Consider the following 23,535-nt stretch of genomic DNA (forward strand, 5'->3'; position numbering starts at 1 on the left):
AGAAAAAGACCTCATGGTCCATCTAGTCTGCCCTTATACTATTTCCTGTATTTTATCTTAGGATGGATATACAGTAGTCCCTCACCTATCGCTGGTGTTACGTTCCAGACCCGGCCGCGATAGGTGAAATCCGCGATGGGGAATTTATCGACTGATAGTACTTATTTAAGTATTTATATTGTAATTGTTTGGTAAGTTTTCATTGTTTTAAGTGTTTATAAACCCTTGCCACACAGTATTTATTTTAGATACAGTATTTAAATACAGTATTTACAATTTTAGATATATTTTTTTTGAAAAACCTGCCGATCGAGTTCCCCGGGCTGTTTAAATCTGCCAATCGACTTCCTCAGAAACCCGCGAACCAGCGAAGATCCGCGAATGATTTTTCTCATTAATATTTCTTGAAAACCCGCGATGAAGTGAAGCCGCAGTAGGTGAAGCGTGATATAGCAAGGGACTACTGTATGTTTATCCCAGGCATGTTTAAATTCAGTTACTGTGGATTTGTCAACCACTTCTGCTGGACGTTTGTTCCAAGCATCTACTACTCTTTCAGTAAAATAATATTTTCTCACATTTGCTTCTGATCTTCCCCCCAACTCACCTCAGATTGTGCCCATTTGTTCTTGGGTTCACTTTCCTATTAAAAACACTTCCCTCCTGAACCCTTTAACATATACCTCGTCTTACAAACCCCTCGTCATACAAACTTTTTGAGATACAAACCCGGGGTTTAAGATTTTTTTGCCTCTTCTTCCAAACTATTTTCACCTTACAAACCCAAGCCGCTGCCACTGGGATGCCCCGCCTCTGGACTTCTGTTGCTAGCGAAGCGCCCATTTTTGTGCTGCTGGGATTCCCTTGAGGCTCCCCTCCATGGGAAACCCCACCTCCAGACTTCCGTGTTTTTGTGATGCTGCTGGGGAATTCCAGCAGCACAAAAACGGGCGCTTCGACTGGCAAAAGGGGTGAGTTTTGGGCTTGCATACATTAATTGCTTTTCCATTGATTCCTATGGGAAACATTGTTTCGTCTTACAAACTTTTCACCTTACAAACCTCGTCCCGGAACCAATTAAGTTTGTAAGACGAGGTATCACTGTATGTCCCCCCTTTCCCTTCTGTCCTTCAGACTATACAGATTGAGTTCATGAAGTCTTTCATGATACGTTTTATGCTTAAGACCTTCCACCATTTTTCTAGCCCATCTTTGGACCTGTTCAATTTTATTAAAAATTAAAATTATTTTTAATTAAAATAATTAAAAACTTTCAGGAAATGGGTGGGATTTTTTTTTTAATGAAGAAAAAAAAATATGTAAGATTGCCGAAGTTTTGTGGAATTTGAAATCTTGGCAAAATCACAAGATTACATCTCATTTACCGCAACTATGTTATGCATAGTTCCCTCTAAGCTGAGCAGTGAGCAATCGCTCACTTAAAAATCATCATCAACTCAGAGTTTTCCAAACCTGCCCAGAAGCCGAGAGGGAAAGAGTGACAGGGAAGGAGAGAGAGAGGAAGAGAGGAAGAGAGAGAAACAGATAGAAAAAAGAGAGGAAGGAAAAGAGAAAGAAAAAGAATGGGAGTAAGGAAGAGAGAAAGAAAATCAAAATCTAGTTTGAAACTAGCTCAACTATTTAAGTGGCATTTTGATATTGATAGAGTTGCCCTATTATGAGCTCACTGTTATAGACACAGTACAGTATTTTATTTTGAAATTTTCTGATGCAAAACAGGGTGGGTTTTTTATTTGTTTGTTTGTTTGTTTATTTATTATTTCTGTGCTGCCCAGTCCCGAAGGGACTGCCGCTCAGACACTATACTTTTCCGCCCACTCCCCCCAAAAAATTAGAGGGAACACTGATGTTATGTGTGGGGATTCACTGGAAAAAGCAACTGTGTTTAGAAGAGCTAGCGGTAAAATTAAACCAGGCCAGCAAAGAACATGGTGGCTGGACACCATCAAAGATGACCCAATCCAGAGAATAGAAAATAAAGGAGGAAAATTCAAAGAGAGCAGTGCAAGATGTGTTGAGACCTGGCCCATAAAATTGCCAAGAGTTGGACACGGCTGAATGGATAACATCAGAGGTCTTCAAACTTGGCAACTTTAAGACTTGTGGACTTCAAATCCCAGAATTCTCCAGCCAGTTACGCTCTCTACATGGGACTACCTTTGAAAAGTGTTCGGAAACTCCAGATCGTGCAGAATGCGGCCGCGAGAGCCGTTGTGGGGCTTCCAAGATTCGCCCATGTTTCTTCAACACTCCGTGGCTTGCATTGGCTGACGATCAGTTTCCGGTCACAATTCAAAGTGTTAGTCATGACCTTTAAAGCCCTACATGGCATTGGACCAGAATACCTGTGGAACCGCCTTCTACCGCACGAATCCCAGCGGCCAATAAGGTACCACAGAGTTGGCCTCCTCTGGGTCCTGTCGACCAAACAATGTCGAGTTTGCGGAGAGGGGCGGCATATAAATCCAATAAATCTAATCTAATCTAATCTAATCACTTGGCAGGCCCCAGGGGAAGAGCCTTCTCTGGGGCGGCCCCGGCCCTCTGGAATCAACTCCCCGCGGAGATTAGAACGGCCCCCACCCTCCTTGTCTTTCGCAAATTACTCAAGACCCAGCTATATCGCCAGACATGGGGGAATTAAGACAGCTCCCCCAGGCTTTCATATTTTATGTTTGGTATGTATGTGCTGTATGGTTTTTAATTGTTGGGATTTTATATATTTTTATTTTAATATTAGATTTGTTCTACTGTTTTATTGCCTTTATTGTTGTTGTGAGCTGCCCCGAGTCTTTGGAGAGGGGTGGCATACAAATCTAATAAATAATAATAATAATAATAATAACAACAACAACAACAATTATTATTATTATTACCAAGTTTGAAGACCTCTGGTGAACATCAGCACCACCTGAAATCTCACTATGAAATCAACACTCTCACTGAAATCTCACAATTTTGGGTGATAATAGGGAAATCTTATAAGGTGATGGTGAATTCTAGATCTGCCTTAGGCACAAAAACCTGGGTGGGAGAGCCACTCTCTCTCAGACCTCCCTCTTTACAAGGTTGTCGTGATGGGGAAAATAGAAGGAAGAAGGAGTATTAGGTATGTTTGCCACCTTGAGTTACTTGCGAAATGAAAAAGGTAGAATAAAAATCTACTAAAATAATCAATAGTGTGGCAGGTACTCTGGAGGCTCCAGGTTTTTTTTTTATATTTATTAATTAAATTTGTATGCTGCCCCTCTCCGCAGACTCGGGGCGGCTAACAACAGTAATAAAACAATATAAAGAAATCTGATATTTAAGTTAATTTTAAAAAGAAACCCCAATTTAAGAGACCAATCATAGATACAGACATACCATGCATAATTTTTTTATGAGCCATGGGGAAGGGAATATCTCAATTCCCCCATGCCTGACGACAGAGGTGGGTTTTAAGGAGCTTACAAAAGGCGAGGAGGGTGGGGGAAACTCTGATATCTGGGGGGAGTTGGTTCCAGAGGGCCGGGGCCGCCACAGAGAAGGCTCTTCCCCTGGGTCCCTCCAAACGGCATTGTTTAGTCGACGGGACCCGGAGAAGGCCAACTCTGTGGGACCTAACTGGTCACTGGGATTCGTGCGGCAGAAGGCGGTCCCGGAGGTATTCTGGTCCGATGCCATGAAGGGCTTTATAGGTCATAACCAACACTTTGAATTGTGACCGGAAACCGATCGGCAACCAATGCAGACTGCGGAGTGTTGGTGTGACATGGGCATATTTAGGAAAGCCCATGATAGCTCTTGCAGCTGCATTCTGCACGATCTGGAGTTTCCGAACATTTTTCAAAGGTAGACCCATGTAGAGAGCGTTACAGTAGTCGAACTTTGAGGTGATGAGGGCATGAGCGACTGTGAGCATTGAGTCCCGGTCCAAATCGGGCCGCAACTGGTACACCAGGCGGACCTGGGCAAACGCCCCCCTCGCCACAGCTGAAAGATATTTCTCTAATGTGAGCTTATCATACTGCCAGCTCTCAAATAAACAGATATGGATTTCTAAACAATAAGTCACATTCCATCAGTTCTAGAGATTGCTACATTCCATAGAAAATCATTAGTACAAGTAAAACAGGACATTGTCCAATTAACTGGACAAATCTATTTTGTTCTTTAAAGAAATTACTTATTTAGCTTCTCCTGATTAATTAGTTAGATCCCTCAATTAAGACTAATTGATTAAACAGCAGGGAGAATTGGGTGGTTATTTTTTTTTCAAATCCAGCAAACCATATTTTTAATGTATTTATCGTATTTATATGCTGTCCACTCCACAATACATCTCTGGCTAGTGTATAACAAAACAATAAAAATAATAATTGGAAAATATTTTATTTATTTATTTATTTGTTTGTTGCATTTGTACGCCGCCCCTCTCCGTAGACTCAGGGCAGCTAACAACAGTAATGAAAAACAGCATGTAAATCCAATACTAAAACAACTAAAAAAAACCCCTTATTGTAAAACCAAACATACATACAAACAAACAAACATACCATGCATAAATTGTAAAGGCCTAGGGGGAAAGAATATCTCAGTTCCCCCATGCCTGACGGCAGAGGTGGGTTTTAAGGAGCTTACGAAAGGCGAGGAGGGTGGGGACAATTCTAATCTCCGGGGGGAGTTGGTTCCAGAGGGCCGGGGCCGCCACAGAGAAGGCTCTTCCCCTGGGCCCCTAGTTATTATATTAATAATATACCTTATAATAATGGTGCTTCTACGTGGAAACTATACCTGCTACAGAAAAACTGAATACATTTTTGAAAATCAGAACAAAATACACTGCTCAAAAAAATAAAGGGAACACTCAAAGAACACATCCTAGATCTGAATGAATGAAATATTCTCATTGAATACTTTGTTCTGTAAAAAGTTGAATGTGCTGACCACATGTGAAGTTGATTATCAATCAGTGTTGCTTCCTAAGTGGACAGTTTGATTTCACAGAAATTTGATTTACTGGGAGTTATATTGTGTTGTTTAAATATTCCCTTTAATTTTTTTGAGCAGTATATTATTCAGAAAAGTACAAGGTCAACTGCGATGATTACCAGATTGTGGGGGCAATATGCTGGCTCTGTTTAAAAAAGTGCTATTGCTAACAGTGTTCCCTCTAATTTTTTGGGGGGGTGGGCGGAAAAGTATAGTGTCTGAACGGCAGTCCCTTTGGGACTGGGCGGCACAGAAATAATAAATAAATAAATGAAAGAATAAATAAACAAACAAACAAACAAACAAAAAACCCACCCTGTTTTGCCTCAGAGAATTTCAAAATAAAATACTGTACTGTGTGTCTATAACAGTGAGCTCATAATAGGGCAACTCTGTCAATATCAAAATGCCACTTAAATAGTTGAGCTAGTTTCAAACTAGATTTTGATTTTCTTTCTCTCTTCCTTACTCCCATTCTTTTTCTTTCTCTTTTCCTTCCTCTCTTTTTTCTATCTGTTTCTCTCTCTTCCTCTCTTCCTCTCTCTCTCCTTCCCTCTCACTCTTTCCCTCTCGGCTTCTGGGCAGGTTTGGAAAACTCTGAGTTGATTATGATTTTTAAGTGAGCGATTGCTCACTGCTCAGCTTAGAGGGAACTATGATTGCTAACATGTTGTAAACCGCCCTGAGTCTAAGGAGAAGGGCAGCATAAAAATTGAATGAATGAATGAATGAATGAATGAATGAATAAGTTGATGTTGTCATAATGTTGAATTGTTGTCAACTATGAACAGTCATAAGCCGAAGACTATTTCTATCTATAAATAATTCTTTTTATTATTATTATTATTATTATTATTATTATTATTATTAATAATAATTAGATTTGTATGGCGCCCCTCTCCGAAGACTCGGGGCAGCTCACAACAGTAATAGAAACAATATAACAGTGAAACTTAATGAACTCAATCTGTATAGTCTGGAGGACAGAAGGAAAAGGGGGGACATGATCGAAACATTTAAATATGTTAAAGGGTTAAATAAGGTTCAGGAGGGAAGTGTTTTTAATAGGAAAGTGAACACAAGAAAAGGGGACACAATCTGAGGTTAGTTGGGGGAAAGATCAGAAGCAACGTGAGAAAATATTATTTTACTGAAAGAGTAGTAGATGCTTAGAACAAACTTCCAGCAGACGTGGTTGGTAAATCCACAGTAACTGAATTTAAACATGCCTGGGATAAACACTTAACAAACATTTGAACTTAACAATACAACAGAAAAAGAGAATGGTGGAAGGTCTTAAGCATAAAACGCATCAGGAAAGACTTCATGAACTCAATCTGTATAGTCTGGAGGACAGAAGGGAAAGGGGGGAACATGATTGAAACATTTAAATATGTTAAAGGGTTAAATAAGGTCTAGGAGGGAAGTGTTTTTAATAGGAAAGTGAACAAGGGGACACGATCTGAAGTTAGTTGGGGGAAAGATCAAAAGCAACGTGAGAAAATATTATTTCACTGAAAGAGTAGTAGATCCTTGGAACAAACTTCCAGCAGACGTGGTTGGTAAATCCACAGTAACTGAATTTAAACATGCCTGGGATAAACATATATCCATCCTAAGATAAAATACAGGAAATAATATAAGGTCAGACTAGATGGACCATGAGGTCTTTTTATGCCGTCAGTCTTCTATGTTTCTATGAAACAAATCTAATATTAAAATAAAACATATCTAAAACCCCAACAATTTAAAACCATACAACACATACATACTAAACATAAAATATGGAAGCCTGGGGGAGGATGTCTCAGTTCCCCCATGCCTGGCGATATAGGTGGGTCTTGAGTAATTTGCGAAAGACAAGGAGGGGGGGGGCGTTCTAATCTCTGCCTCCTCTCCCCACTTTTCCACCATCCTCCAGATGTGCTTGGCCCAGTGAAGAGCTGCTTGTCTTTGCTGCTACTGGCGCATCTCTGAGGCCATCTTGGGCGTGCGCCCAAGAGATCAGCGTGAGATTTGACTTCTGCACAGTAAGCAAAATCTTGTGTGATGCGCATAAGCAGAAGCAAAAAACCCAGCGAAAACTGCCGAAATCTCGCTGAGCGTCCGTAGGGAAAGCAAGTAGAATGCTTGGCTGCATAGCTAGAAGTATAACAAGCAGGAAGAGGGAGATTGTGATCCCGCTGTTTAGAGCAGTGATTTTCAACCTTTTTTGAGCCACGGCACATTTTTTACATTTACAAAATCCTAGGGCACATTGAGCCGGGGGGGGGGGGAAAGTTTGGACAAAAAAATTATCTCTCTTCCTCCCCTTCGCTCTATTTCTTTCTCCCTCCCTCCCTCTTTCTCTCCCTTCCTTCCTCTTTCTTTCTCTCTCTCTCCATCCCTATTTCTTTCTCTTCCTCCCTTCCTCTCTTTTTTGCTCTCTTTCTTTCTCCCTCCCTATGTCCCTCTATGTCTTTCTCTCTCTCTCTTGCTTTCTTTCTATCTTTCTCTCTCTCTCTCTTTCTCTCCCTCTTTCTTTCTCTTGTTCTCTTTCTCTCTCTCTCTCTCTCTCTCTCTTTCTTTCTCTCTCTTTTGCTTTCTTTCTCTCTGAGCTTCGCGGCACACCTGACCATGTCTCGCGGCACACTAGTGTGCCACGGCACACTGGTTGAAAAACACTGGTTTAGAGCACTGGTGAGACCCCATTTGGAATACAGTGTTCAGTTCTGGAGACCTCGTCTACAAAAAGATATGGATAAAATTGAACAGGTCCAAAGACGGGCTACAAAAAGAGTGGAAGGTCTTAAGCATAAAACTTATCAGGAAAGACTTCATGAACTCAATCTGTATAGTCTGGAGGACAGAAGGGAAATGGGGGACACATTTAAATATGTCAAAGGGTTAAATAAGGTCCAGGAGGTAAGTGTTTTTAATAGGAAAGTGAACACAAGAACAAGGGGGCACAATCTGAGGTTAGTTGGGAGAAAGATCAGAAATAACGTGAAAAAATATTATTTTACTGAAAGAGTAGTAGATGCTTGGAACAAACTTTCAGCAGACGTGGTTGGCAAATCCACAGTAACTGAATTTAAACATGCCTGGGATAAACATAGATCCATCCTAAGATAAAATACAGGAAATAATATAAGGGTAGACTAGATGGACCATGAGGTCTTTTTCTGCTGTCAATCTTCTATGTCTCTATGTCCTAACACAAGATTTTGCTTGATGAGCATGCGCAGAAGACAAATCTCGCGCCGGAGCACACATGCGCATGTTGGGGACGCACAGCTGCACACGCAGCTTCCATTTTTCCAACTGGAGCTGTGCATCGGTCCACCTAACCAGCAGCCCATCACTGGCCTATTACCTGTTGCAACATGGGAGTTAAGACTGAAACACATCTGGAAGACAACCAAGTTGAGGAAAGCTGCTACATATTTGCCTGAGGTGGGAATATAATGCATCTGAATTGTTTAGGTTTTTGATCCTGAACTGTTTTGGGCTTTCAGTCTGAATTGTTTAGACTTTCAATCTGAATTGTTTGGGTTTCAATCCTTCTGTGAAAGATCACCAGAGTTTAAAATTAAAATCCGTGTGAAGGGAGGAGGGATTGAGACTGGATTCTCCTACTGTACAATTTAAGAACGTGGTCACCCAATGAAAGAGGGCAACAGCAGGCACAGGACAAACAGGAACCAAAATGGAAATCTTTCTTACACACCCTGCAATTATCTCCCGGAACCTGCTGCCACAAGCTGTCGCAGTGCCACTTGTTTAGAAAGCGTTTCCTTTTTTTCCTTCCATAGCTACTTCCCCCAGCCACCTTCATTTTTCAATATTTACATTACAGCCTAAACATGTGTCTTTACAGGTAAACAAAAGGATAAAATCTGTGAGATGAGCTTGATTGCTGCTGACGTTTTAGGTGTATATGGAAGCTATTGTGATTTCTTCTTCCAGAGTGTATGTGCGTGCGCATGTGGTTATTATTTTTTTCCTAATTTCCTAATGAAGCTTGCGTCTCCAATTCAGTGATGGGCTCCTGCTGGTTTAACAACTGGTTCGGTGATCGCCTGCTTTGCTGATTTGCCATCCAAGTAGTGGCTAAACCTGGTTCTGCTCAGCATCCGAACCTTTGCTTGCTTGCGTGCGTATGTATGTATGTATGTATGTATGTATGTATGTATGTATGTATCTACCTATCTACCTATCTACCTATCTACCTATCTACCTACCTACCTATTATTATTATTATTATTATTATTATTATTATTATTATTATTTATTAGATTTGTATGCCGCCCCTCTCCGTAGACTCGGGGCGGCTCACAACAATAACAAGAACAATGTAAAAAACAAATCTAATAATTTAAAAAACACTAAAAACCCCATTATTAAAAGCAAACACACACACAAACATACCATGTATAAACTGTATAGGCCCGGGGGAGATGTGTCAGTTCCCCCATGCCTGACTACAGAGATGGGTCTTAAGAACTTTACGAAAGGCAAGGAGGGTGGGGGCAACTCTGATATCTGGGGGGAGTTGGTTCCAAAGGGTCGGGGCCGCCACAGAGAAGGCTCTTCCCCTGGGTCCCGCCAAACGACATTGTTTAGTTGACGGGACCGGAAAAGAAGGCCAACACTGTGGGACCTAACTGGTCGCTGGGATTCGTGCGGCAGAAGGCGGTCCCGGAGATACCTACCTACTTACTGTTGTGGTTAGCTCTGGCCCATTGGCTCCTGCCCCAAGGACTGTGGATGTGGGGGAGACATCCACATGATGCAGGCCTGTTTTGCTCCCGGTGGAATCTGCTGATGAGGGCTCCTCTGACCAAGACATGAGTGACAGGGAGGAGGAGAGTGTAGCAGACAGCTCAGAAGGAGATCAATTATCTAGCTCCTCCTTGGATTCAGAACAAGAGTTAATGATACAGCCACGCATGCGGAGAGCGATGCATAGGCAGCAACAACTGAGAGATTAGTATCAAAGAAAATGAGGCCACTTGTGGTTGGGTGGGGCCGTGGTAATTAGTGAGGCTGCTATAAATAGCAGCCTGTGGGTTTGGCCATTGTGGAGGATTATCTGATCGTTGTGTTTCGTTCCTGCCTTGCTGACTTCGACCTTTGTGTGCTGATTTTCCCCCGCTTTGAAACTAAACCAGAGCAAAGTGTGTTTCACTTTGTGAAAGAAGAAGGACTGTGAATTGCCTCACAGCTGCAAGCTAAGTATCTCAGAACTGATAAGGGACTTGTACAAATTACCAGTTTGTTTGGAGACGAGTGCTCTTTGCTATACAAAAAGAGTGCTTCGTTTATTTGCATTTTCGGTATAAAGAACATTGTTTTGAATTTTCAAACGTGTGTGTGTCTGAAATTGTATCTGTGAATTTTCGGGAGGATTCTACCAGAGAGCTCAACAGAACACCTACCTACCTACCCATTCATTCATTCATTCAATTTCTGTGCCGCCCTATTTCACGGCCTTATACTTGGATTAACCAAGTATGGCCACCCATTGAAACGTTTAAGAGTGCAAGCACAAGATAATTTTTTAAAATAATAATTAAATAATTCATGAAGAATATACTGAATACTGTTCAAAAAAATAAAAGGGAACACTTAAACAACAGAATATAACTCCAAGTAAATCAAACTTCTGTGAAATCAAACTGTCCACTTAGGAAGCAACATTGATTGACAATCAATTTCATTTTGCTGTCAGCACATTCAACTTTTGTACAGAACAAAGTATCCAATGAGAATATTTCATTCATTCAGATCTAGGATGTGTTCTTTGAGTGTTCCCTTTATGTTTTTGAGCAGTGTATTTTGTTCTGATTTTCAAAAATGTATTCAGTTTTTCTGTAGCAGGTATAGTTTCCACGTAGAAGCACCATTATTATAAGGTATATTATTAATATAATAACTAGGGGCCCAGGGGAAGAGCCTTCTCTGTGGCGGCCCCGGCCCTCTGGAACCAACTCAATCTGTATAGTCTGGAGGACAGAAGGAAAAGGGGGGACATGATCGAAGCATTTAAATATGTTAAATGGTTAAATAAGGTCCAGGAGGGAAGTGTTTTTAATAGGAAAGTGAACACAAGGACAAGGGGACACAATCTGAGGTTAGTTGGGGGAAAGATCAGAAGCAACATGAGAAAATATTATTTTACTGAAAGAGTAGTAGATGCTTGGAACAAACTTCCAGCAGACGTGGTAGATAAATCCACAGTAACTGAATTTAAACATGCCTGGGCTAAACATATATCCATTGTAAGATAAAATACAGAAAATAGTATAAGGTCAGACTAGATGGACTATGAGGTCTTTTTCTGCCGTCAGACTTCTATGTTTCTATGTTCTATGTTTCTAATGGAACCTCTGCAAGAAAACAACCAAGCTGAGAAAGCACCAAGGATTTTTCAGTGTTTCTCTTCAAATTAAAATGAGATAAAAGTCCCGCATCCAGGACTCTTCAACGTTGTTATTAGCAACTGGAAGAAATAAAGATGGGAGGGAACACTTATCACTCAAGCAAAAGGGATCAAAAATGGATGGGCCCATTAATATTCCGAAAGACTGAAATGTAATTCTGGCAACCTTGATAGGTTCTGAAAGTTAAGAGAACGCAATCTGACACACTCTCAATGCTCATTCCTTCTCTTCAGAAACAAAAGATACAGAGATGTAGGATGGGGGGGTTTATGGAGATGACCTTGGAAGGGTAGCCGAGTTCAAAATGAGTGAGTCAGCAATGTGATACTGCCACAGAAAAAACCCAATGCAACTTTCAGTTACATCAGTAAAACCAATGGCTTCCAAAACATAATTGAATATATTGGGTTTTTAGCTTGTAGTTTTTATTTATTTTATTTATTTATTTATTAGATTTGTATGCCGCCCCTCTCCGTAGACTCGGGGCGGCTCACAACACAATAAAACAGTTCATGACAAATCTAATAATTTACCATTTAAAATATTTTTAAAAAACCATTATTAAGCAAACATACATACAAACATACCATACATAAATTGTATAGGCCCGGGGGAGATATCTCAGTTCCCCCATGCCTGACAACAAAGGTGGGTTTTGAGGAGTTTACGAAAGGCAAGGAGAGTAGGGGCAGTTCTAATCTCTGGGGGGAGCTGGTTCCAGAGGGTCGGGGCCGCCACAGAGAAGGCTCTTCCCCTGGGGCCCGTCAACCAACATTGTTTAGTTGACGGGACCCGGAGAAGGCCCACTCTGTAGGACGTAATCGGTCGCTGCGATTCGTGCAGCAGAAGACGGTCTCAGAGATATTCTGGTCTGGTGCCATGAAGGGCTTTATAGGTCATAACCAACACTACTTAGCTATGGTAAGTAGATTTGTTTCTACACATTGTTTTATATGGTATCTTGTGGGCCACCCCAAGTCTTCAGAGAAGAGCAGCATACAAATCTAATTAATAATAATAATAATAATAATAATAATAATAATAATAATAATAATAATAATACAGTGGAACCCCGACATAAGAGCTGCTCGACTTAAGAGCTACTCGAGATAAGAGCTGGGAGAGGAGAGACATTTTTTTATTTTATTTTATTTATTACTTGGATTTGTATGCCGCCCCTCTCCGCGATACGAGCCGAGAAGAGCCGGGCTGGCTTACTTTCCTTCCTTCCCGCGCTGATGCAGAGCCACTCGAACAAAGCGTCGCGCCCCTCTGATGCTTTCGGCGGCTTCTGAAGCGACGCTGGGCTCTTTTGCCGCCAAAAGCGTCAGGGGGGCGTGACGCTTTGTTCGAGTGGCTCTGCATCAGCGCGGGAAGGAAGGAAAGTAAGCCAGCCCGGCTCTTCTCGGCTCGTATCCCGGCACTTGGTGAGTGGAGAGGCGGTCGCCTCCCCTGCCGCCCCACTCTGGGGGTCCTTGGCTTCTGCTGGGGGTGGGGGGATCCGAACGCTGTTTTGAATTTCCACAGTAACCGAATTTAAACATGCCTGGGATAAACATATATCCATTGTAAGATAAAATACAGGAAATAGTAAAAGGGCAGACTAGATGGACCATGGGGTCTTTTTCTGCCGTCAGTCTTCTATGTTTCTATGCTTCTATTCCGAGTGGCCCAAACGCCAAAGGCGAACTTCCACACCTCAGGAGTTAGCTCGCAAACGGCGCGGCTGTTTTAAAACATCGCTGCCGGCCTGGGGGGGGAGAGGGAAAGGGGGGAGAGGGGGGAGAGAAAGAGAGAGGGAGAGAGAGAAAGAGAGAGGGAAAGGGGGGGAGAGGGGGGAGAGAAAGAGAGAGGGATAGAAAGAGAGAGAGTGTGAGAGATGCTCAGTGAGCCTTTCTTTGAAGTTGCCTTTCTTTCTTTCTTTCTCTCTCTCTTTCTTTTTCTCTCTTGCTCTCTTGCTCTTTCATTCTTTTTTCTTTCTCTTTCTTTCTTTCTTTCTCTTTCTTTCTTTCTCTTGCTTTCTTTCTTTCTCTTGCTTTCTCTCCTTCCTTCCCTCCTTCCATTTCTTTCATTCTCCCTCTCTATTTTTATTTCTCTTTCATTTTCTTTCTTTCTCTCTTGCTTTCTTTCTTTCTTGCTCTTTTTCTTTCTCTCTTTTACCTTCCCTTCCTCTATTTCTTGCTTTCCTTTTCCTTCCTCCCTTCTTTCCTCCCTCTACAGGATTGGGTGGCAGTGAAGTTACTCTCCCCTTTCATAAGTTTCCTTGCTTCCTTCCTCTGTTCCTGTCCCTTCACCCTTTCTTTCTTCCTTTCTTTCTTCCTTCCTTTCTTTCTTTCCTTCCTTCCTTCCTTTCCTCCCTCCATTTCTTGCTTTCCTTTTCCTTCCTCCCTTCTTTCCTCCCTCTACAGGATTGGGTGGCAGTGAAGTTGAATAAATAACTACAGTTTAATGAATAAAAATAAAAGTTTGCCATGTTGATTGTTTTGGGTAAAAAGAGGAAGGGAAGGAAAGCTCTCAGCTTATCATCTTATTAATAAGTAAAGTTACATTTATTCTTGCAATATCTTTTTGCATAATTTAGACTAACTTTGTGAGTTTTTTCAGGGCTGGAACCCATTAAAATTATTTACATTAATTCCTATGGGGAAAAGTCGTTCGAGATAAGAGCTGCTCGACTTAAGAGCGCAGGTCCGGAACGAATTAAACTCGTATCTCGAGGTATCACTGTAATAATAATAATAATAATGCTGCACTGGCTGCCGATCAGTTTCCGGACACAATTCAAAGTGTTGGTTATGACCTATAAAGCCCTACATGGCATCGGACCAGAATACCTCCGGGACCGCCTTCTGCCACATGAATCCCAGTGACCGATTAGGTCCCACAGAATTGGCCTTCTCCGGGTCCCGTCGACAAAACAATGTCTTCTGGCGGGACCCAAGAGAAGAGCCTTTTCTGTGCCGGCCCCGGCCTTCTGGAATCAACTCCCCCCGGAGATCAAGACTGCCCCCACCCTCCTTGCCTTTCGCAAACTTCTGAAAACCTACCTTTGTCACCAGGCTTGGGGAAACAGACATACCCCTAGCTGTTCCATTTCATGTGTGGTTTGTCTGAATTGTATGATTTGTTTTTTATAAGGGTTTTTTAATTGTTTTTAATATTGGATTTGTATCTCATGTATTATTTGTTGTGAGCCGCTCTGAGTCCTCGGAGAGGGACGGCATACAAATCTAATGAATTATTATTATTATTATTATTGTTGTTGTTGATATTATTATTAATAATAATAAGAAGAAGAAGAGGAAGAAGAAGAAAAAGAAGAGGAGGAGGAGGAAGAGGAAGAGGAAGAAGAAGAAGAAGAAGAAGAAGAAGAAGAAGAAGAAGAAGAAGAAGAAGAGGAAGAAGAAGAAGAAGAAGAAGAAGAAGAAGAAGAAGAAGAAGAAGAAGAAGAAGAAGAAGAAAGAATTGATAGCCTCCCATTATTCTGTGATAACTGACCTCATCTCAAGCACGACATTCTGTTCTGGGTGCTGCATCTTTAAGGAAGATTCAGACCAAGTGAAACAAGCTTAGAAAAGGCAACAAAAGAATGATCACCAGACCATTAGCCAAAGTTTTATGAAGAGAAGTGATCAAGCAGTATAAGCAGTTTAACCATGAAACTAATGACCCAAGGTTGATAGTGGCCTCCCCTTCACTGGGTGCGGTCAAGCAAGAAAGTAGCCGAATCATCTGTCTGGGATGCTTTAATTTGGATTTCTGTGTGTTGAGCACAGGGTTGGATTCAATGACCCAAATGGAACTGGCCCTCGCAATTCCATCGCTCTAGAAGTGTCAGTGTCACTTTGCTCCAAGCTAGAGTGGAGAACTCTCCAACCTTGGCAACTTTTTAGACTTGTGGACTTCAACTCCCATGCTGACTGGGGAATTCTGGGAGTTGAAATCCACACCAGACTGTTAGTACAGGGTACATGTGTGTTAGAGATTGCCATTATAAACTGCATATTGTAAACTGTACCAAACTTGTACTGTCACTTTAAATGTTACAGTTGCTACTGTAAAACTGTACTGTGCACTTAAAGGGTTAATGTGCACTCAAAGAGTTAACATTTAATTGCAGAGTAAATGTTCAAGGCTATGTCCTCATTGAAGCTATAAAAGCCTACCTATGGCAACCTTGGCAACTTGAAGATATTTGGACTTCAACTCCCAGAATTCCCCAGTCAGCATGGGAGTTGAAGTCCACAATTCCAAGCATTCGCTGGCTGGGGAATTCTGGGAATTGAAGTCCAAATATCTTCAAGTTGCCAAGGTTGGGAAACACTGATCTAAGGGAAGGAATACCATGTCAGGTGCGTGCCCTCCCTCGTGAGTCGGACCCTGTACTACTTGAGTCAGGTCCATGGCTGTCATGGTGGCCATGAACTCCTGTGCCAACCCAGAGGTTTCGCTAAGTGACGGCAGGTTGAAGTCCCCCAGGACAATGGGTCCGGGGAACTCCACCGCCAACCCGGCTACCTCCTCGAGTAGCACAGGCAGGGCTTTTGACACGCAGCTGGGAGGCAGGTACGTGAGAAATAAGCCCACCTGAACCCCTAAGTCCAACTTCAGCAAGAGAGACTCGCAACCTGCAATTTCCGGAGCAATGAGCCTACGCAGGCAAAGGCTCTCCCTGGCTATAATAGCCACTCCCCCCCCCCCCTTCCCTGGGGTCGAGGTTGATGCCATATCTGAAACCCGGCTGGGCAAATTTCGGAGAGAGGAACACCTCCCTCCGGGCCCAGCCAGGTTTCAGTAATACAAGCCAGGTCGGCCTCCTCATCCAAGTCCCGGATGAGGAGAGCTTTATTTACCACCGACCTGGCATTGAGCAGCAGCAACCTGAGTCCAGGGCCAGAGTTACACTCATGTGTGTGTTATCACATGTGTGTGTGTGTGTGCCTACACCCATAATTCCATCCTTCCCATGTTCCCCCTCCCTGCTCATACATGCACGATCCTCCTGCACACCCCTACCCCTCAAGTATGCGTGCACAACCCCACTCCCCCATTTTCCAACTTCCGGTGGGGCTGGTAGGCCCCTACCTACCTACCTACCTACCTACCTACCTACCTACTTGCCTATGAAGGAAAGACTTCATGAACTCAATCTGTATAGCCAGGGGGACAGAAGGGAAGGGGGGGGGACATGATCAAAACATTTAAATATGTTAAAGGGTTAAATAAGGTTCAGGAGGGAAGTGTTTTTAATAGGAAAGTGAACACAAGGACAAGGGGGCACAATCTGAGGTTAGCTGGGGAAAGATCTGAAGTAACGTGAGAAAATATTATTTTACTGAAAGTGTAGTAGATGCTTGGAACAAACTTCCAGCAGACGTGGTTGGTAAACCCACAGTAACTGAATTGAAACATGCCTGGGATAAACATAGATCCATCCTAAGATAAAATAAGGGAAATAGTATAAGGACAGACTAGATGGACCATGAGGTCTTTTTCTGCCATCAATCTTCTATGTTTGTATCTATCTACAGCTCCATACAACATTTTATACTTATTATATTTGCATTATTATTATTTTATTATATTTCTATTTATTTATTTATTTATTATTTGGATTTGTATGCCGCCCCTCTCCGAAGACTCGGGGCGGCTCACAACAAGTAGTACAAATCACAATAATCCAATCAGTTAAAATATTTAAAGCTTTAAAAAACCCCATGTACTAACAGACATACACACAAGCATACCATGTATAAATTAAACATGCCCAGGGGGAGATGTTTCAGTTCCCCCATGCCTGACGGCAAAGGTGGGTTTTAAGGAGTTTACGGAAGGCAGGAAGAGTAGGGGCAGTTCTAATCTCCGGGTGGAGTTGGTTCCAGAGAGTCGGGGCCGCCACAGAGAAGGCTCTTCCCCTGGGGCCCGCCAACCGACATTGTTTAGTTGACGGGACCCGGAGAAGGCCCACTCTATCCCAGTTGCCCACTCAGGACTTAAGGTGGCATGCATGAAATGAATACAAGTGTCATTTCCAAGAAACCATTTCCCTTCTTCCATTTTAGCTTTTGAAAAGACAACAGTAGAAATTCCAATTTTGGGATGTTAGAAACCACTCAATAAATACGTCCCAATCTAATCTCCAAAGCAATAACAGATGGACCCCTTCTAAACCAGATCAACAGGATTCCAAAGAAAGTGAATTCAAACCAATCCACAGGGTCTAGAGAGAGAGACTCAATATTCGATGCACTTTGTACAATGCGCCTTCACTCTAGCTTATTGGTTCTTCCATATTCCTAAGCAGTCTATTTTTTTGAACACCGGACAGAAAATCAACAAAGCATTGGCTGTTGTCCTTCATTATGAAAATGTCCAAAGATATTTCACCAGAAGAGCCCTTCACTCCTCCACTCGAAACAGAATATCCTACGAAAATAGACTAACAAGAACTACGACGCCTAAAACACAATCTGAGTATTGCCCACAAGATCATATGCTGCAATGTCTTACCAGTCAATGACTACTTCAGCTTCAACCGCAATAACACAAGAGCACGCAACAGATTCAAACTTAATACGAACCGCGCCAAACTTGACTGTAAAAAATATGATTTCAACCATCGAGTTGTCGAAGCGTGGAACTCATTACCGGACTCAATTGTGTCAACCCCTAACCCCCAACACTTCTCCCTTAGACTCTCCATGATTGACCTCTCCAGGTTCCTAAGAGGCCAGTAAGGGGCGTACATAAGTGCACTGGTGTGCCTTTCGTCCCCTGTCCAATTGTCTTTCTTTTCTTTCACCTATCTTATAAATTCTCTTCCTTTCATATATCCTCTCCTCTAAGTTCACTTTCACCCTCTTTTATATTATCACATGTCTATTTTCTTCCTATGTATTTATGTATTGGACAAATGAAAAATAATAAAATAATAAAAGAAAATTTTATTATTATTATTATTATTATTATTATTATTATTATTATTATTATCTTTAGAGGAATCTCAGCTCACCCTGGTTGGAAACAATACACTAAGGTCCACGCTGCTTCTGGCCCTACACAAAACAGCCCATTTTTATGTTCCAGAGCATTAAACCAAGAAAGACATTTCACTCGGTAGCACTTAAGAAAAATGTTATGACATGGCTGGTTCTCTTACCCTCCTTTTCCTTCCTGGTGTGTTCTGGGACAAACAGTAGCCCTTAAGGACCTTGGATTTAATGCAGGAGGGAGAATTTCCAAGCCTGTGAGCGGAACACATCCAAAGAACCGCCAGGATTAAAACGCCTTATTTTTCCTCCTTTTTTTCCTGGGCTCACGTAGACTCCTGTTTCAACAGGAAACTCCTTAACTACTCACAGAAAGAGACTGAAACGGATCATCATCGGCCGAGTCTACGTCAGGAAGAAACTGACACTGCTTGAGGGAGGAGGCGGCCAGCTGTTGAGAAAGGAAGCAACCTCATAAACATACACATACACACACACACACACACACAAAGACGGCCGCCAGCGCCAACCCACCACCGGGGAAGGCTTTCCTGATAGTGTGTCAAGTGTGCGTTTGGAGGGAAGGGCAGGGCTAAGGCCCAGTGAGGAACGTGTGTTGGTGCTGGGCAAAAACAAATAAACAAAACCCTCCACCTTGGCAAATGCAGGCCAACAACCTAGAATTGCTCACCACCTCGGCTTCGTCACATCGCAATTTTGTAGAATCGGAAGAAAAAAGGCCGCCACTAAAGTCAACACTGCTTATAACCAGAGCTTTGGCAACTTGAAAAGACCTGTGGACTTCAACTCCCAGAATGCCTCAGCCAGCATGGCTGGCTGACTGAGGAATTCTGGGAGTTGAAGTCCAACAAGCCTCACAGCAGTGGTTCTCATTATTATTATTATTATTATTATTATTATTATTATTATTTGTTAGATTTGTATGCCACCCCTCTCCGTAGACTCGGGGCGGCTTACAGCAATGATAAAAACAATATATAATGACAAATCTAATAGTTAGAATCTAAAATAACAATAATACAGTGTTCCCTCGATTTTCACGGGTTCGAACTTCGTGAATAGCCTATACCACGGTTTTTCAAAAAATATGAATTAAAAAATACTTCGCAGGTTTTTTTTCTATACCACGGTTTTTCCTGCCCGATGACGTCATGCTAATATTTTTTGCAAATAAATAACAAAAAAAATAATTATTGTTAATAAATAATTATGTTTATAAATATCAGGATCACTAAGTGTCTTATTCAATGGTGAGTACCAGTAATAATGGTGAGTAAATGGTTGCTAAGGGAATGGGAAATGGTAATTTAGGGGTTTAAAGTGTTACGGGAAGGCTTGTGACACTGTTCATAGCCAAAAATGGTGTATTTACTTCCTTGAATTATATAAACTGCCTTTGCCTTTTACTAGTGTGTCTGGCTTCTCTTTTTGGGTTGGTATTGGCTTCTGGAGTGACCCAGACAGAACAAAAAACAAGAAACCCCAATATATAAAAACATACATATAGTCATATCCTACACAAAAAACTACATAGGCAGGGGGAGAAATTTCAGTTCCCCCACGCTTGACGACAGTGGTGGGTTTTAAGGAGTTTACGAAAGGCAAGGAGGGTGGGGGCAGTTCTAATCTCCTTTCTAATGCCGCAACTCTTTAATACAGTTCCTCATGTTGTGGTGACCCCCAACCATAAGTCAAGCATCATTTCTCCCAACAGCTGATCTGCAGGAAGGTCACTGTAAAAACGCCCGATTAATTGGATTGTAAAACTGTGTTCCAAGGCACCAGAATAGAAGCTTTAGTTCCTTTTATATTTTTATATACAGTGATACCTCGTCTTACGAACCCCTCGTCATACTCACTGTTGAACTATTCACTAAGTCTGCACTACTATTACTACTAGCTTTTTCTCATCATTGCTATCACCCATCTCCTCCCATTTATGACTGTAACCTGTTGCTTGTATCCTTAAGATTTTTATCAATATTTTTCCTGATTGCTTATTTGATTCCTATGACAATCATTAAGTGTGGTACCTCATGATTCTTGACAAATGTATATACTGTATTCTTTTATGTACACTGAGAGCGTATGCACCAAAGACAAATGCCTTGTGTGTCCAATCACACTTGGTCAATAAAGAATTCTATTCTATTTCATTCCATTCCATTCTAAAAAAAAATGGTTTCCAATCGGTAATAAATTCTACATCATTTACTTTTGATGTGGGAAGTTATGGTAAACACGAAAGCCTATTTCCATCATTTAATTAGCCTTTCTTCTAAAACAAACAAAAAAAGACTTCAAGGCCTTTCCCACTTTTTCCACATAAAATCCATGCAGCTATTAATACAGACCATGCTAGTTTGATGCACTTTGAAGGGGTATATTGTACGATTTGCTGAAATTTAATAAGAATTTCTCAGGTTGCTATGGAATTATAACCTTCAAAATCTGTTCCGTTCGATGACGTAACATTTTCCAGTATTGTTTGGCTTCACAACACTGCCATCGTTAGTGAAAGGAGATTCGAACCAATTCATTACATTGCCAACATTCATGGGAGGAAAATTATTCATTTTAACCAAGATTGGATGTAACGTACCAACACCAAAACATCTACCGTGTTTCCCCAAAACTAGGACCGGTCTGGATAATAAGACCCACTGGGCTTTCGAGTGCATGTGCTAAAATAGGCCCCCCCCCCCAAAATACTTAAAGATGCTTAGCAGTTGTTACGTAAACAACATGTGAGAAGGCGAGGACAGAGGGGGAGGGAAGGGGGGGGACCATTTATTTATTTATTATTTACTTTATTAATCAGATTTGTATGCCGCCCCTCTCCGCAGACTCAGGGCGGCTAACAGCCATAATAATACAATGTAAACAAATCTAATATTTAAGTTAATTTAAAACCCCAATTTAGAAACCAATCATACATACTAGCATACCATGCATAAATTTTATAAGCCTAGGGGGAGGGAAAGTATCAATTCCCCCATGCCTGACGACAGAGGTGGGTTTTAAGGAGCTTACAAACGGCTAGGAGGGTGGGGCAACTGATATCTGGGGGGAGTTGGTTCCAAAGGGCTGGGGCCGCCACAGAGAAGGCTCTTCCTCTGGGTCCCGCCAAACGACATTGTTTAGTTGACGGGACCCGGAGAAGGCCCACTCGCTGGGATTCGTGCGGCAGAAGGCGGTCCCGGAGATAATCTGGTCCGATGCCATGAAGGGCTTTATAGGTCATAACCAACACTTTGAATTATGACCGGAAATTTTTCGGCAACCAATGCAGACTGCGGAGTGTTGGTGTGACATGGGCATACCTGGGGAAGCCCATGATTGCTCTCGCAGCTGCATTCTGCATGATCTGAAGTTTCCAAACATTTTTCAAGGTAGCCCCATGTAGAGAGCATTACAGTAGTCGAATCTCGAGGTGATGAGGGCATGAGTGACTTGGAGCAGTGAGTCCCGGTCCAGATAGGACCGCAACTGGTGCACCAGGCGAACCTGGGCAAACGCCCGCCCCCCCCGCATGCATAGAAGCTGAATCTCATGCTGGTGAATGAGCACACCAGATGCGCATGCGCCGGTCAACAGGAGCGCACCGGTAGGCTGACTATGGGAAACCCATTACTGCAGCCTTCCTGTCGCGGGCTGAGGTTTAGGGGTCTCCTGCACCCCCAAAATAATGAAAAACAACCCACCCACCCCGATAATAAGGCCAAGGTCATATTTCAAAGGGCAAAAGAAAATCAGACCCTGTCTTATTTTCGGGGAAATATGGCAACCCCAGCTCTAAGTACACTGATACCTTGTCTTACAAACTTAATTGGTTCCGGGACGAGGTTCTTAAGGCGAAATGTTTGTAAGACGAAACAATGTTTCCCATAGGAACCAATGGAAAAGCGATTAATGCGTGCAAGCCCAAAATTCACCCCTTTTGCCAGCCGAAGCGCCCGTTTTTGCGCTGCTTGGATTCCCCTGAGGCTCCCCTCCCCTGGGAAACCCCACCTCCGGACTTCTGTGTTTTTGTGATGCTGCAGAGGAATCCCAGCAGGGGAACCCCAGCATCACAAAAACGAGCACTTTGCTGGCAACGGAAGTCCGGAGGTGGGGTTTCCCTGCAAAGGGAGCATCAGTGAAATCGCAGCATTGCAAAAACATCGAAGTCCTCGAAATCCCACCTCCGGACCTCTCTGTTTTTGCGATGCTGTGATTTCACTGAGGCTCCCCTGGCTGGGAAACCCTACCTCCGGACTTCCGTTGCCAGCGAAGCACCCGTTTTTGCGCTGCTGGGATTCCCCTGCAGCATCACAAAACACGGAAGTCTGGAGGTGGGGTGGAGCCTCAGGGGAATCCCAGCAGTGCAAAAACAGGTGCTTCGCTGGCAACGGAAGTCCGGAGGCAGGGCATCCCAGCGGTGGCGGTGGGTTTGTAAGGTGAAAATAGTTTGTAAGAAGAGGCAAAAAACATCTTAAACCGTGGGTTTGTATCTCGAAAAGTTTGTATGACTAGGCGTTTGTAAGACGAGGTATCACTGTATGACGTTCAACATTTGTTTAACGTTCTATTCTACTTCCATTCAAATTCCTACTGTTGATATCACTGTGTTCAAGTTCTCCATCCATTTTTTAAAAAAAAGTTTACCTGGCCTTCTTTTAGTCTCCCCACCATCAGACTTATTCTTGGCCCAGTTTGCTTCCTGCTTCAACTCTGGTGCTCTCCTGCTCTGGTTCTTTTCTGAGCTTTCTTCTCTTCGTGCGCCACCCACCCCATCTATGACTTCCTCTCTGTGAAATGTAAACACCCCCACACGCCAAAGACCTGAGAATAAGCAGTGGCTCTTGTGCACTGCTTTGGGCAACTGGAGAAGATTAGAAGTTGTGGGAACCGGAAAAACACCAGCCATGGCAGAGCAGCTTCAATTGAAAGGAAAATGGTCCACCTATTGTATACAGTTTAACACAGCAATAGCTTCTTTGCCCGTGACAAGGAAACCAGATTCCATGGGGCATTTTAAAAATAAAAATAAATCGAGAAACTTTTATTCGTTTTTTGCTCTCTTTATTTTCGGTTTTCAGAGAACTGAGAAAAGGAGGAAGAAT

General features: G+C 42.4%; 1 protein-coding gene across 2 annotated transcripts in view; it reads right to left on the minus strand.

The window, feature by feature from the left end:
- Positions 1-23,535, minus strand: part of CSNK1G2 (casein kinase 1 gamma 2) — a 166,192-nt gene that overhangs the window by 66,853 nt on the left and 75,804 nt on the right. The window contains exon 2 of one of the 2 annotated variants that reach the window (XM_070747008.1): positions 18,580-18,860. The exons of the other annotated variant lie outside the window; for it this stretch is intronic. The gene's annotated coding sequence lies outside the window, so the exon portion shown is untranslated. The remainder of the gene's footprint in view (positions 1-18,579; positions 18,861-23,535) is intronic. 2 annotated transcript variants of the gene reach the window in all.

Source organism: Erythrolamprus reginae, chromosome 1 (genome assembly GCF_031021105.1).
Source record: "Erythrolamprus reginae isolate rEryReg1 chromosome 1, rEryReg1.hap1, whole genome shotgun sequence".
In the NCBI taxonomy this organism is placed as follows: domain Eukaryota; kingdom Metazoa; phylum Chordata; class Lepidosauria; order Squamata; family Dipsadidae; genus Erythrolamprus; species Erythrolamprus reginae.